Here is a 15,876-nt window from a genome sequence, read left to right on the forward strand (position 1 = left end):
GGAACCGACTCCACGGCACATAACAACAACAACATTGGACTTCATAATGTATCTACAGATTTAATTTAAGTATTGAATTTACACTCACTTCAGTATTTTTAAAAAATGATTTCTAATAGGTTAGAATTATATTTATATTTCTTAAGAATTCTCTCAATCTGAAACTATTGACAACCTTTATTTCTTTTTATTTTTCACACTTTAACTCAACTCTATTTCTCATACTTATTTAATGTGTTGCTATGTTTTCAGAAAATTAGTAAATACCAGAGTTAATATTGGATATCATTTGTCATTTCACAACTTCAATGAAGATAATCTTAGTATTATTTCTGATTTTTGTTTTGTTTTTGATGTATTTTATTATTCATACATTGTTACTGTTGTTAAGTGGCATTGAGTAGATTCTGACTTTTAGTGACCCTATATTTATAGGGTTTCCAAGGAGTAGCTGGTGAGCTTCAACCACTGACCTTGCAGTTCAAACTACTTTGCAGTCTGACACATTAATAGCACCTTTTAAAAATATGAATAAATCATGTTAAAAGACCTAATTCAACAAACTTTGCAATAAATATTTTATCAGTATTTTCGTATATTCATGTATTTCAGTATATTCATATACACGATGCCCTTTTAAAAATACTGATAAGAATGTGTATTGCAAAGTTTGTATTTTTAAAAGGGCATCGTGTATATGAATATACTGAAATATATAATATATGAAAATACTGATAAGAATGTTTATTGAAAAATTTGTTGAAGTATGTCTTTTAACATGACTTTTTCATATTTTAAAATTATATGTGCTTACTGTTGGACTTATGACTATGATGAAATAGATGAAGGTTTTGTTGTTTTTTTTCCTTAAATTTACACAACTTTATTCTTCAGGTGCAATTTATTTACCTTCATTATATTCTTATCTTACTAAATGTCTGAATTATTATTATGGATATTTGCAAATTGAATCTAAAGTTTATATTCAGGGTTACTAGGAGTCAGAATCCACTCAATACCACTTAACAATAATAAATAGATAGTAATTGTTATTCTTGGAATTATGGTGTGGATTTATATGATAAGCACTGGACCACAACTCAAATCAGAATTGATACCAACTCCAAGATACTATGCACAACAGAACAAAACACTGCTTGGTTCAGCACCATCCTTACAATTGTTGCTATGCTTGAGCCCATTTTTGTAACCACTATGTCATTCTATCTCATTTGTGGTCCTCCGCCTTTACAATGACCATCTACTTTACCAAGCATGATATTCTTTTCATAGAGTGATCCCTTATGATAACGTGTCAAAAGCATGAGAGACAAAATTTTGCACAATTCATATCTAAGCAACACTCTGGTTGTAATTTTTCTGTTGTGGCTGTTGGTAAGTGTTGTCGAGTCCATTCTGATTCATAGTTACCCTGTATAGGGTTTGTGAGGAACAGCTGGTAAGCTTGAACCAACTGTGCATTCCAGCATATTAACTCACAGCATCATACCTCTGGTAATCCATGGTATTTTCAACATTCTTCACTAACTCCTTGATTTAAATGCATCATTTTTACAGGCTTCCTTGTGCATTTTTCAACTTTCACATGCACATGATGTGACTGAAAATACCATGGTTTGAGTCAGTGTGTCTTTTGTCCTCAAAGTGGCATCTTTGCTCTTCAACACTTTAAAGAGATTTTATGCAACAGATTTGCCTAGGGCAAAATATAATTTGATTTCTTGACTACTGCATTTATGAGTTGTGATTGTGATTCCAAGCAAAATGAAGTCTTTGACAACTTCAATCTTTTCTCTGTTTATTATAATGTTGTTTATAGTATAATGCTGTTTATAATAAACCAATGTCCAGTTGTGATGATTTTTATTATATTTACATTGAGATGATAGCCATACTGAGAGCTGTAGATTTTGCTTCTAATAGCCAATACATCAAGTTCTATTTTCTCCCTGCAAGCAATGTTGTGTCTTTTGCACAGTGCAGTTTGTTAAGAAAGTTTCCACCATATCTGATACCATGTTCTTCTTCTTACAGTCTAGCTTCTTGATTATTTGCACAGCAGACTGAAAAACTATGATGAAAGGATAGAACCCTGGCAAAACATGTTCCTCATTTTAAACATGGAGTATACTCTTGTTCTGTTTGAACATCTGCCTGTTGGTATGCACAAGCTCCTCATAAGCATAGTTAAATGCTTTAGAATTCCCATTTTTCTCAGTGTTGTCTATAGTTTGTTATGACCCATAAATTTGAATGTCTTTGCATAGTCAATACAAGCCAAGTAATCATCTTTCTGGTTTTCTCTGCTTTTAGGTGTCCATCTGACATCAACAATGTTATCCCATATTTTATGCCCTCTTCTGTATCCAGCTTGAATTTCTGGTGGTTCATTGTCTGTGTAGTGTTACAATTGTTTTTAAATGATCTTCCACGCAACTTTATTATATATGATATTACTTATTATTTTAAAAGATTGCCGCATTCCATTAGATCACCTTTATTTGGAAAGGACACAGATATGTATATCTTTCAATAGGTTGGAATGAACATCTCTTCAAAATTTCTTGGCCTTTTGGATTTTTTGCTGTAGAATATTCCAAATGGTCTGACCCTATTTGTTTGGGTTGTTTGTTTCTCATTACAGACTTTAATGTTCTTTATATATTTAAAGAGTCCTAGAATGATGCTGTGGGTTAATGTGCTGGACTACAAAATTGGTTTGAACTATAAGGTTAGTGGGTCAAGCTCACCAGCCATTCCTCAGAAACTCTAAACAAGGTCACCATTCATTGGCACTGACTCTACAGCACTTAAAAACAACAACAATATATTTTAAAACAAGAAATACATACAATACCTCCAACATCAGGGCTTTCAATTTTTCCTTGCAAGCTATACTCTGCTTGAAATCTACTACATTCTCTAAAATACCTAAGGGATCAGGTTCAAGTCTACTATTTCATTTTTTGTAATAGTCTAGTGTTGACATTTATGTTCCTAAATTATCATAAGCATTTTTACGAACTTCTACATCTACATATTTGTATACTAAATTTAAAATAATAGATAAATTTATAGCAGCTTCTACTTTCATGGAAATTTGATATTGTAGACATTAACAAACTCATAGCAACCTTTTGCACAACAGAATGAAACACCCCATGGTCCTACACCAACCTCACAATCATTGCTACATTTGAGCCCATTGCTGCTGCCACTGTATTGTGGTAATGTAATGAAAAGTCTAAGACTATTAATAATCCAAGAAAAGTATTCCTTCAACATGTTTTATAGGAGAGCTTTATTTGTGTACTCCTTTATTAACTATTCCCCGTATTTGTTTGCTGGTTTAAAAAAGATTTGTTCCCAGTCTCCATGTTTACTTTCACTTTTAAAAATAATCTTATTCAGTAACATATCTCATAATAAAGACACAATGGATGATATCTTTATCTTTGTCCACTGAGAACAAAAAAACAATTGAACGCTTTCTGCATCTTAAAGATACAAATAATTTCCTTTTTTTTTTTTCTGATTCATCTAAAATGAAATTGAAATCTCCATTTTTATGAACAGAGCCTTTGCATATGCATTATTCACTGCTCTTTTATAGGCTCCCTTTTAGTAAGTTAGTGGGCTGACAGAGTGACCTGCAGACTTACTTCAACTAGGAAACCTTATGTTTTGATTTCTTTTCTCATGCCCAAAATTGACATTTGCCCTATGGAATTGTTAGAATTTATATAGTTGTATGACTGAATTTTCTATTAACTCATTCTTTAAAAGTATCTTACTTTTAAAAGCAATTTTATTAAAAGTTTAAGGTATGTATGAAAGGCAATTCATGGAATTAAAGAAAATGTACTGTTTTCAAATGTATTGTCTGCATATATGTTTTCTTGACACAACCATGTCTACATCATACTTTTTATATGTACAAAATGAAAATTATTAAAATTAAGTGGTATAAATGCAGTTATGTATGTTTACATATGTAAAATATATCAAGAATTATACATTTTGAAATTATGTGTACATTAATAGAAAAATCAAAAAACTATAGTTTTGAAATTCTGTGTATTACAATTCTTGAGGTATACTTGAAGCTAGATTTTGACCTCTATATGAAAATGTCAGTATGTAAAGTTTGTCCCACAGATCCCAGTACAACCCAAAGTGATGAACTTATTTAATATCAAACAAATGGCCAAAATAGAAAACATATTTTAATGTGATGCAATGAAGGCTTTGAGGATGGCTAAAAATGGTGAGAAATAATGAATGAAAAAAAAAAAAAATAGAAGTTACATAGTTACCTCTGTGTTTTAATTTTAACAAAAATATGAAACTGTTATGGAAAGATTCAGATATGATGAGTACCATCTGCTCTTATTTTGTTATGTAACAATTTGCATAAAATCTATTAAGTTTTCTGTGTTGCATGCTTCAGGAATTTAATAACTGAGAATTATGGATGATATACAGTACTTGGCAACCAATGTTAATAAACAGAAATTGTACTACAGCTAGAAATGCACATAGAAAGTAATATGTAATTTAAGGGAAAATGAAGCTATTGCAAATTGTTTTCATCATTTTTAGTAATTAATTTGTTCTAATTAAGAAGGTGTGATTTGTATTTCTATGCTCCTAGTACTTTGGACTATTTAACAAAATGAAAGTTCATCATTAATTTGGTGGCACATGTGGATATCATATAATTCAACTACTTAGTCTTTCTTTTTCGCTTTACTCATTTTATCTTCTTTATTAACACAAAACATGAAATTGTTTTCTTGAAAAAAAGAGTATATATATTGAAACATGATATCTACAAGGCCTTGAGTATAACAAAGTTATTATTATCCCTTTTTGTTTTGTTAGAAAAATTATTATTTCTAGATTTTGCATATTCTGTGGTCAAGAATACTGAAGGATTTTAGCATAACACATACACTTCAGGCATATGCATTCTCTTTCCTCTCTTTACTAAGGCAAAGTTACTACATGATACAAAAATCATCCACTCTTATACTGAAATCTACTCTCTATAATTTACAAAAAAAATTGAAGAGTGCATGTAAGTCTTTCTGTACTATTAGGATAGTAGCATGATGTTAAGAAACATAGAATTTGTAATAAAAATTCACAGAGACTCAAATCTGTGTTGGAAGAAGTCCAACCAGTATACTCCGTAGAAACCAGGATGTCTAGACTTCAGCTCTCATACTTCTGACATACTACTAGGAGGAACTATTCCCTGGAGAAGAAAATCATGCTTGGTAAAATGGAGAGTCAGCGAAAAGGAGTAAGACCCCCAACAAGATGGATCTGCACAGTGGCAGGAGCAACGAGCTCAAGCATCGCAGTGATAGTGAGGTTGGGACAGGACAGGGCAATGTGTCGTTCTGTCATGCATAGAGTTGTTATGAGTCAGTACCCACTCTATGTTACCTAGCAACACCAACAACAATAACAACAGAGCCCCAATCTGGAATTTATCTTATGTTAAATGAATATCTTAGCAAAGGTATTCTCCAATCATAAATATATTTATAAGAAAAATGGACACTTATTAGTACTTACTGCACAGTATTAATGTGAATATTAAATGGAATGAAAAATGTAACAAGTGCCTGGCACAAAGAAAGAAGACAATGAAGGCTAATATTTTTTAAGCCATTCATATGTGTATCTTTTCAAAGCATTCCATCTTTATAAAATATAATTTGTAAGACTAAACAAATGGAAGCCTTTATACTATTCCAAACACATTTTTCAAGTCTATAATTTTGAAGATTTTATTTTGTCAAAAAAGGTACCAATGAAAGAGCATGAGTGTGGGTGTATGTGTATTCTCTCATTTGCTTTCTGTCAGAACCCTTAACAATACATAAAAATTACTTATAGTGAAAACAATGGTGTCTTTTAATATATTCTTATGATTACAGATGAAATAAGACGCATGATTTCAACCCATCAATCTCTGTCAATACAGTAAATTTTGAAGAGAGGTAAGAAATAATTTTCCTTTTATTTTTAAAGTTTTTCCTTAATTCCTCATATTTCATTTAATTTGGAGAAAAAAATTGAGAAAAATGACTTCCGTCAAATTGCCAGCCAGCCAATCAACAATGATATATAGAGTATCTGCTACAGATGATAGGCTTCCCAGAAACAGCAGTGAAACAGTCATGGTTTCTAAGTTCACTAAGGTTTCAGCTACTGAATGATGGGCAGTAAATAAATAAATACACTTGTATGCATTTCAAATAAATTAAAAAAGCAAATAAAAGATATTAAGTGCAGAAAGAATGATTGATTTTATTTATAAGTGTAGCAGAGATGTCTTAGTTGAAAGAATCCTTGAAAAAAATTAAAAATTGTTAATGAAAACTCATATGTTAGTTAGGAAATATATACTATTAAATCACACACACACACACACACATCAAAAACAAAAGCCTCAGTTGTACTCCATTCACAAATGTGATTACAAATAAAATTGTCTATATCTTTGGAATCTTGTTACCTATATTCTATATTTTTTAAAAGAATAACAATATTTATCACTTCACTATAACTAAATACGGGAGTCCTGGTGTGGTGCTTTGGGTTAATGTGCCAGACTGCAATGCCATTTGAACTGCAAGGTTGGTGGTTCAAGCTCACCAACTGCTTCTCAGAAACCCTATACAGGGTTGCTACAGGTCAGAACTGACTTGATGGCACTTCACAACAACAACAATAACTCAATATAAAGAACCTTGGTAATGCAATGGATTACAACCTGAGCTGCTAACAAAATTAATAGCTCAAATCTAGTTGCTCCACAGGAGAAAACAGAGGCTTTCTGCTTTTATAAAGATTTCCAGTCTATGAAACACTATACAGCTTTCTTATGAGTTAGAACTGACTCAGTGACACAAAACAGCACTACTACCATATCTCAATTGTTAACACTAATTTGTCAGATTGTCATACTGTGATGGCTTTCATGTTGCTGTGATGCTGAAAGCTATGTTTTAAGTACCAGCAGGGTCATTCATACTGAAAAGTTGACAGCAGAGCTTCTAGACTAGGAAGAAAGAAAGGTAGACTACTTCTGAACAATTGTCGGTGTTATTGTTCTTAAGTGCCATCAAATCAATTCCAACTCAGCAACACTGTTAGGGTTACCAAGGAGCAGCTGATGAGTTTGAACTACTAACCATGCTGTTCAAACCAACCTTGCTTTATCCTACAGCACCACACCAGGACTCTTAATGATTAGCTACTGAAAATCATATGAATAGCAGTGGAACATTGTCAGATATAGTACCAGAAGATGAGCGCCTCTGGTTAGAAGGAACTCAAGTGACTATTCAACTTAGAATTGACTGTAATGAAATGAATGGAGCAAAGCTTTTGGGATCTTCATTCACTGATGGGGTGCAACTCAAATTGAGGAGAAACAGGTGAAAACATGCATTAATAATCTGAACATGGAATGTACTGAGTATGAATCTAAGAAAATTGAAGTTGCCAAAATGGAAATGCATTGCATAAAGAGTGATGTCCTAGGTATTAGGTGCCGTAAGGTAGGTGCTAGAGTCCTGGTTTGGCGCTGTGGGTGCTAGACTGCAAAGTTGCTTTGAGTCACAAGATCAGTGGTCTGAGCTCACCAGCTGCTCCTTGAAAATCTTATACAGGATGCTATGGGTTGGAACCGACATGGCAGCACGTAACTACAACAACAACAAGGTAACCAGTTCAAATCCACCAGCTGCTCTTAGAAAACCCTATTCAGAGTCAATATGAGTGGGAACTGACTCAAAGACACTTAATAACAAAAACAACCATCATCTAAGATGAATTGTTATTGGCCATTTTGAATCAGTCAACCATGAGGTTTACACTGTCTGGGGCATCAAATTGAAGCAAAATGTTGTGGCATTCATTTCCAGATGTATTTTAATGTACAATACACTCTGTCATAGGATAATATCCATAAGACTACAAGAAAGATCAGTTAATATCATTATTAAAATTTATGCACCAAATGCTAAAGACAGTGATGATGAAATTGAAGAATTCTACCAAATTATTCAGTGTGAAATTGATCAAACATGCAATCAAGATGCAATGATAATTATTAGTTATTTAAATGAAAAAGCTGGAGTCAAAGAGGAAGTATTAGTAGTTGGAAAATATGACCTTGGTGATAGAAATGATGCTGGATATCACATGACAGAATTTTGCTGGAACAGTAACTTATTTATTTCAAATACCTTAACAATACACCTAACCTGATGGAATACACAAGAATCAAGTAGACTACATCTGTGGGAAAAGACTGGGGATACTCAATACTGTCATCCAAAACAAGACAATGGGATGAGAATGGAATAAACCATCAGTTGTTCATATGCAAGTTGAGACTGAAGCTCAATAACACTAAAACAAGTCTATCAGAGCCAAGTAAGTCCTTGAAATATCCCACCTGAATTTAGAGGCCATCTTGAAAACAAACATGATGCATCAGACACTCATGACTAAAGACTAGACAAGTTGTTGGTAAAGAAAAGATCGTTAAAAGGACAGAAAAGAAAGAAAGAAAAAAAGGAGGCTAAAAGAGGCTTTGAAACTTGATCTTGAGTGTAGAAAAACAAAAATGAATGGAAGAAGTGAGTAAAAAATTAAGAGAAAATTTCAAAGGGCAGCAAGAGAACAAAAAGTAAATTATTATAATGAAATGTAAAAAACATTTAGAGCTAGAAAACGAAAATGAAAGCAAACACTCAGAATTTCTCAAGTTGAAAGAACTGAAGAAAATTCAAACGTCGACTTGCAATATTGAAGGACTGATGTGGTACTGTAGGATAAAAACTTGATTGGTAACCACAGAGGTTTGCAGTTCAAACCTACCAAGCACTCGAAAACACTGCAAAGGGATGCTATGAGTCAGAACCAGCTTGATGGCTCTTAACCCCAACAGATTCATGGGAAAAATATTGAGTGATGCAGAAAGCATCAAAGAGGGAAGATATAAAGTTCCACCACTGTACTAAAAAGAAATGGTCGGTGTTCACCCATTTTGTGAAGTAGTATATGATAAATAATCAATGGTACTTAAAGAAGTCATCTAAGCTGCACTGTGAACATTGGCAAAATAATAATAATAACCTAGGCTCCAGGAATCCACAGCACTTAATTATGTTCATGAGGAACCTGTAGCAAGAGGTGGTTATTAGAACAAGAGGTGGTTATTAGAACAAGAACAAGGGAAGACTGAATGGTTTAAAAATAGGAATGGTGTGCACTTTCACCATGTTGTTGTTGTTCTTGCTGTTAGGTGCCATCCAGTCAATACCAACTCATAGGAACCCTATGCACAACAGAATGAAAGACTGCCCGGTCCTGGCCAACCTCACAATTGTTGCCACACTTGAGCCCATTGATGCTGACATATTGCCAATCCATCTTGTTGGGGGGGGGGGGATCTTCCTCTTTTTCTCTGACCATCCACCTACCAAACATGATTATCCTTCTCCAGACACTGGTCCCTCCTGACAATATGTTTGAAGTATCAGAGACAAAATTTGGCCATCCTGGCCTCCAAGGAGCATTCTGGCTGCACTTCTTCCAACACAGATCTGTTTGTTCCTTTGGCAGCCCACGGCACTTTAAATGTTCTCCTCCAACACCATAACTCAAAAGCATCATGTCTTCGTGGGAACCATGGAACTGTGGCCAGGCTGGAAGATGACCCTTTTGGTTGGAAATCGGTGTGGCCCTGTTAGGAAGAAGGCTCCAGAAACCAGCAGTACCATGGGGAGAGGGCCCCAGGTCATAGCTGTTGGGAAGATGAAGACCGGGGCCCCTGGGAATTGTGCCTCCGAATTAGTGGAATAGGCATAGAAGGTGCAGTAGGATTCAGGGTCAGGGCCTCAGGTCACTGATGGCAGCACGGATGCCATGGAGGCAGTCCAGCTAAAGTTGGAGACCATGAATGCCCAGGCAAACAGGGCCTACCTTCGGCTATCACGCAAGTTTGAGCAGTTGCGACAACACCACTTAGAGCGCAGAAAATTCATCCAGAATATAATGAGCTTCTGGGGACGAGCCTTTCAGAACTACCCGCAGCTGTCGTCCTTCCTCAGCAGCCAAGATAAAGAACCACGCAGATACTTGAACAGCTTGGAAGTGGAACAACGTGGTCTCGCCAGATTGGGCTATAAGATCAAGTTCTAGTTTGGGCACAACACTTATTTCCAAAATAAGGTGCTCATCAAGGAATATGGCTGTGACCCTTCGGGTCAGGTGGTGTCTCATTCTACTCCTAACCAATGATTCCCAGGTCATGATCTCCAGGCTCTAAGCCAGCGGAACCCAGACAACAGCTGTAGCTTCTTAGAGTGGTTTCTGACAAAACTGTTGAGATAATTAGCAAGGAACTTTGGCACAATTCCCTGCAATATTACCTTATGAGTGAAGAGACCTTTTGGAGATAAAGGAAAGGATGTCAGGTGAAATCCAGCAAGACAGTCAATGGAATCCTCTGAGATAAACCAGACCAACTGATGCTGCGCAAGTCTCCCTCATCCCGCTGTTGGAAGTGGGCCTGCTTGACATAAGCTTGGCGGTCTGTTTTCTCTTCATGTTGGTCTCTCTGCATCATAGCCCCTGTGGAACTTCACTGCCCTCAGCTACAAGAATATGGCATTTATGATCACGTGTTTTTGCCGCTCTATGGCCTTCATGCTTTTTTACATTAGTGCCACATTTTACATGCGCTCGTGTATACTGTTGATATGCTAAACACATGGTACTTCAGATGGGTGCTGACTTTATGTACATCACCTGGACTCTGGCCTTTTCCACCTGTCTTAAACATGAGTCCGCCTCCAGCAGGACTACGAGATCCCTCAAGCCCTGTTACATCAAGACTAGTGACTTGCCAGCCAGACATGCCATCTTTGGCAAACTTCTTTACTGATTGCTGCTGCACCATAAAACCAGTGTTAATGGTATTGGCTATCTGCCAGAACTTAGAGTCCCATGACCTTGGGGCACCAGTCATACTGACACCTACTGGATCTCTGGTTCTGATCAGGAATCCATGTTACCCACTCTGCTGGACTCAGCAGAATATAGACCCTTGCTTGGTGGGCATGGGTTAGCACTCTGGTGGGCACTATGCCATGTGCTCTACACATTATGTCTCTCCCTTACCTTTGGGCCTTTCTATAGGTGGACCTGTTTTGAGGCCTGTGTCAGGCCCAATAACTCTCAGGCCGCTGGATTTTGTTTGGTTGCTGTATCCCCTGTTAATTTCCTGGCCAAGGACTTCAAGAACTGCCTGTGGACCCAGACCCCCTACCAGTGCATGAGGCACACACCTACCCACCCCAGCTTTCCAGAAATCTACTGGCTACCGGATGAGTGGACTGGTGTGTGTGGACTTGTGTTCATTGTCATCATGTTGTGGCTACAGGTACAGCCTTGTGTCTGCAGAAGATGAATGCTATAATATGCTGCTTATTTCACCTCCAAGTAAAAATCTTAGCACATTCCCATTTCTGCCTAATGGGAAAATAGAGCTATAGCTGTTGTTGTTGGTTTTTTTTTTTTTTTAATGTAAATTTTTTTCAAAGTTTTGGCTCTTTATTATGGATATTTTCAGACATGCACAGAAGTGTGCTCATTACTCAGCTGCATCAATGATCAATTATGATCAACCTTGTTTCATTGATGCAATGAAACCTTTCTTCACTGAGTTGGTTATCAAAAGTTCAAGACACTGTACCAAACAATCCCACTGTGACTACTCCTAGAGAGTGGGGCTCTATCTTGGGTGATAGGGGTAGAATGCACTATTATCACCGCATCAGCTTTGCTTTGTGTTTCTAATGTGATGGAATGAAGTTCCAGAACTGAGCCTGAAAAGTACATGTCTTCAGAACTAACAGAGAGCCTCAGAAAGAGACGAAGAAGTTGCTCCCTGCCCCTGCATCTGCAAAAGGAGAGAAAGACAGACTCTTGTGTTCTGAAACTCCTCAAAGACTCTCTGATGATAAGGTGCTTAATTGAGACATGCCGCCAGAATATCCTTTTTATTATTATTATTATTATTAATATTATTATTATTGTAATGTGAAGATTTCTGTGACTGCTAGGACTTATCAATTTGTCCTAGTTTCTTCTAGTACAATTCTCCCTTGGAAGTATCATTTGGAAATAATTGCTGTATTCTGTGAAAATAACTTCCCAGCAGTAATTAGTGGTCTTCATTATTTGAAACCCTGGTATTAATAATGTGATCATTTTTGCACTCTTAAATAGTATAGATGCTTGTATGCTTACAAGCATGAAAGAAAAATAAAAGCCTATATATCTGAAAAAAAAAAAAAAAGTCTTCAACATAGGGTTGTACATTTTCAGCATATTATTTAATCTATACAATGTGCAAATAGTCTGAGAACCTAGATTATATGAAGAAAATGGCATCAGGATTGGAGAAATATGTTTTTGTTAAGGGCCATTGATTCAGTTTAGACCCATGGTTCACTGTATAAGGTTTCTAAGAAGAGGCTGGTGGGTTTGAACCATAAACCTTGAGGTAAGAAATACAGTATTTATCCCAAACTGCCTATATACGGAGTGAATCAAGAGTTATCCTGTCTCTAGCTGTAGAATTTATTTAACCAACTTTTAGGAAAAACAAATACATCATTTTTCTACAAAATCTCCTTACTTTTCTATCCACTTTCTCCATCTGTCTGCAATCTTTCATAGTCCCTCATTAAAAATGTCTTAGATTGAGCTGCAAGCCACAAATATACTGCTTTCATCACTTGTTCATCAGAGGTGAATCTTCTTTCTCAAAAGGCTGATTTCAGGTTACCAAACAACTGAAAGTTCAGTGAAAGATCAGGACTGTAGGAAGGATGCTTTACCACCTCAAAATCAATTTTATGTAGAGTGTCAACAGTATGTGCAGAGATGTATGGACGTGCATTACCATGCAAGATCATAATGACCTTGGAGAGCAGTTCTCTGAATTTAATTAGAAGTTTAGGATTCAGCTCTTCAGTAAGCATATAACTAAAACAAGCACTGCTGATTCTTAAACCTTTTTCCTGATAGTATTTCCAATACTAGCCCTTGAAAATCCCAGAAAACTATAAGCATCAATTTTCTAGTTGATGGTTGACTTTTTCTTGGTTAGTGATTGAGGATGTTTCTATTCCATACTCTGTCTACTATGCTCAGGTTCATAATAATGAATCCATATTTCATCACCACTAACAATATTTTAAAGAAACTTTTACCTTACTAAGAGTATTGGTCTAAATTTTGTTTGCAGATATGCACACCCTTCAGTTTATGGTCTTTCAGGATTTGTTTTGATACCCCTCTCACATAAACTTTTCAAAACACAAGTCTGTGGTGGATTATTTCATAGGCAGAGTCGTTGCTTATTTGCTAATGATTTGCCAGTTAATCCACTGTCACTACTCTATTCACCAGAAATATTTCATATGCATGCTCAATGTTGTCATCAGCCATGGACGTACATGGGTGTTTTAATGTAACTGGGGTGCAGATAGTTTTTGACTCAGCCTCATAGTATTTGATAATAATGTTGGAACTTAAATATTACTTTTGCTTTTATAATTTACAATAAAAATACTATGGTGTAAGAATATGACTGAAAATGGATGCAACTGTATCTTAGTTGATCAAATGACTGATAAAGACTCTAGTATATATCTTCAAAAAAGTTCCAATATTTCTAACTTAAAAGTCTTTTCAATTTATTCAATGTTATTGTCAGAGAAAAATTAGATTGCTTGTTCAGACAGAGTCTTTTCAGATGGTAACTAGATTGTTTGGTCCAAAACATGTATCTCAAAAAATGTATTTTGCAAGTGTCTATTAATTTTTTTTCAACAATTTGATTCATGTGTATTACAATCAAGAAATACACAGGAATCAAATCACGTAATCTGTGGAAAGAGACAATGGATAAACTCAATATCATCAAATCATACAAAATCAGGAGAATTGTGAAACAGACCATCAATTGCCAAATGTATTGTTCTATTGATGGACCCTAGAAGAATAGTTGCATTTTAGTTATGGTGTTGGAGCAGGATATTAAAAGTGGCATGAACTGCCAAAAGAACAAACAAATCTATGTTGGAAGAAGTATAACCAGAATGCTCCTTAGAAGCCAGGATAGCCACTTTGTCTCTCATAATTGGGACATAATTATCAAGAGACAATTATGGAGAAATGCATCATGTTTGGTATAGTGGAGGCTCAGTGAAAAAGAAGAAGGCCTCCCAATGATACAGATTGGCACAATAACAACAGAAATGTTATCAAGGGTGGCAATGATTGTGAGACTGGCACAGGACTTAGCGGTGTTTTATTCTGTTTTGCATAAGCTTGCCATGAGTTGGTACCTACTTGATGGCACCTAACAGCAACAACAATAACAGAAGAAATACAACAAGAAAAAACATAAATGAAAAATCCTTATTGAGATGGATTGACACACAGGCTCAGTAAAGGAAAATAGGCAACATTTTGCTACTTTAGAAATTGGTAGCTATTTGTCAAAGCTGACTTGAGAGCAACTATGAGGAGACGTCTCCTACCTAGAAGCTTTGTATAAAGGGTGAAATAGAAAATTGTACGGATAGGTTCCGCAGAACAAATGATTATAGAGTAAAATTAGTTACATTCTTCTTATATGTATAAATTACTTTTAAAATATGCAGATCACCACATACGGGATTTCTGGGAAGCACCTTTTTAACATCTTGTTTCTTCCTTCCCTTATATTGTTCAGGACACTTGCACACTAAAACCAAGTTATGACTATTCATTGGTTAATATTATCCTGTGGGTACTGACTGTTAGGGTTGGAAGTATAAAGGTAGACATTTTCTAGCAAAAGGAGGGGAGTGATTGACTTTGCAGTCTAGGAACAGAGATCCCTGGGACCATCAAAGAAGAAGAGTAGAGTGTGGGACCCTACCCAAAGAAGCAATGAAACCAGAGATGGAGGCAGAGAAAATGATGTGGAGAGATGGAGCTACTGGGGACTCTATATCCAGGGAGGGAGAGGGGCTGTGTGCTGATGACCGGGTGCTGGCTTGTAGGATATACTCTTTAAATGTTTGATGAGACATGGAGGGGATTGTAACCATGGCAATGAAAGGAAATATGATAGGATGAATGTAAAGCTAATGTTTCCCCATGTAAAGTATCACATAATTTACAACAAAAACTTATATATATATATATACACATACTGTGGAAGGATTTGATTGGGTTGACCATTTGTTGACATATATTGACTACAACTTATTGTTGTTAAATGCCATAGAGTCAGTTCCAACTCATATCAACCAGTGTTCCAGGGAACAAAACTCTGATTAGTTCTGTGCCATCTTCACAATTACTTCTGAATTTGAGACCACTGTTACAGTCACTGTATCAGTGTATATCATTGAGGGTTTTCCTCTTTTTTTCTGAACCTCTATTTTACCAAGCATTGTGACATTCTCAGGAATGATTTCTCCTGATAAAATATACAAAATGTGTGAGATGAAATCTTGACATCCTTGTAGTTCTAAGGTGCTTTCTAACTGCACTGATTCCAAGACAGATTTGTTCATTATTCTGAAAGTCCTTGGTATATGAGGAAGCTTCAAAAAGTGGGTGAAAATATTTCATTGTCTTTTAATTCTATTTTTACATGAACCTTCTGAAGAAATTTCATATTGAATATTCCTTGTCAATACCATAATTCAGAGCTATCAATTATTCTTGTTGTTGTTGTTGTTGTTGTTAAGTGCC

The 15,876-nt window shown here is 35.7% G+C and overlaps 1 pseudogene; it reads left to right on the forward strand.

The window, feature by feature from the left end:
• The window catches only part of LOC102825057, a 114,817-nt pseudogene extending 104,233 nt beyond the window's left edge, over positions 1-10,584 (forward strand).
• The last annotated feature ends 5,292 nt before the right edge of the window (positions 10,585-15,876 follow it).

Source organism: Chrysochloris asiatica, unplaced genomic scaffold (genome assembly GCF_000296735.1).
Source record: "Chrysochloris asiatica unplaced genomic scaffold, ChrAsi1.0 scaffold00248, whole genome shotgun sequence".
Classification (NCBI taxonomy): Eukaryota; Metazoa; Chordata; class Mammalia; order Afrosoricida; family Chrysochloridae; genus Chrysochloris; species Chrysochloris asiatica.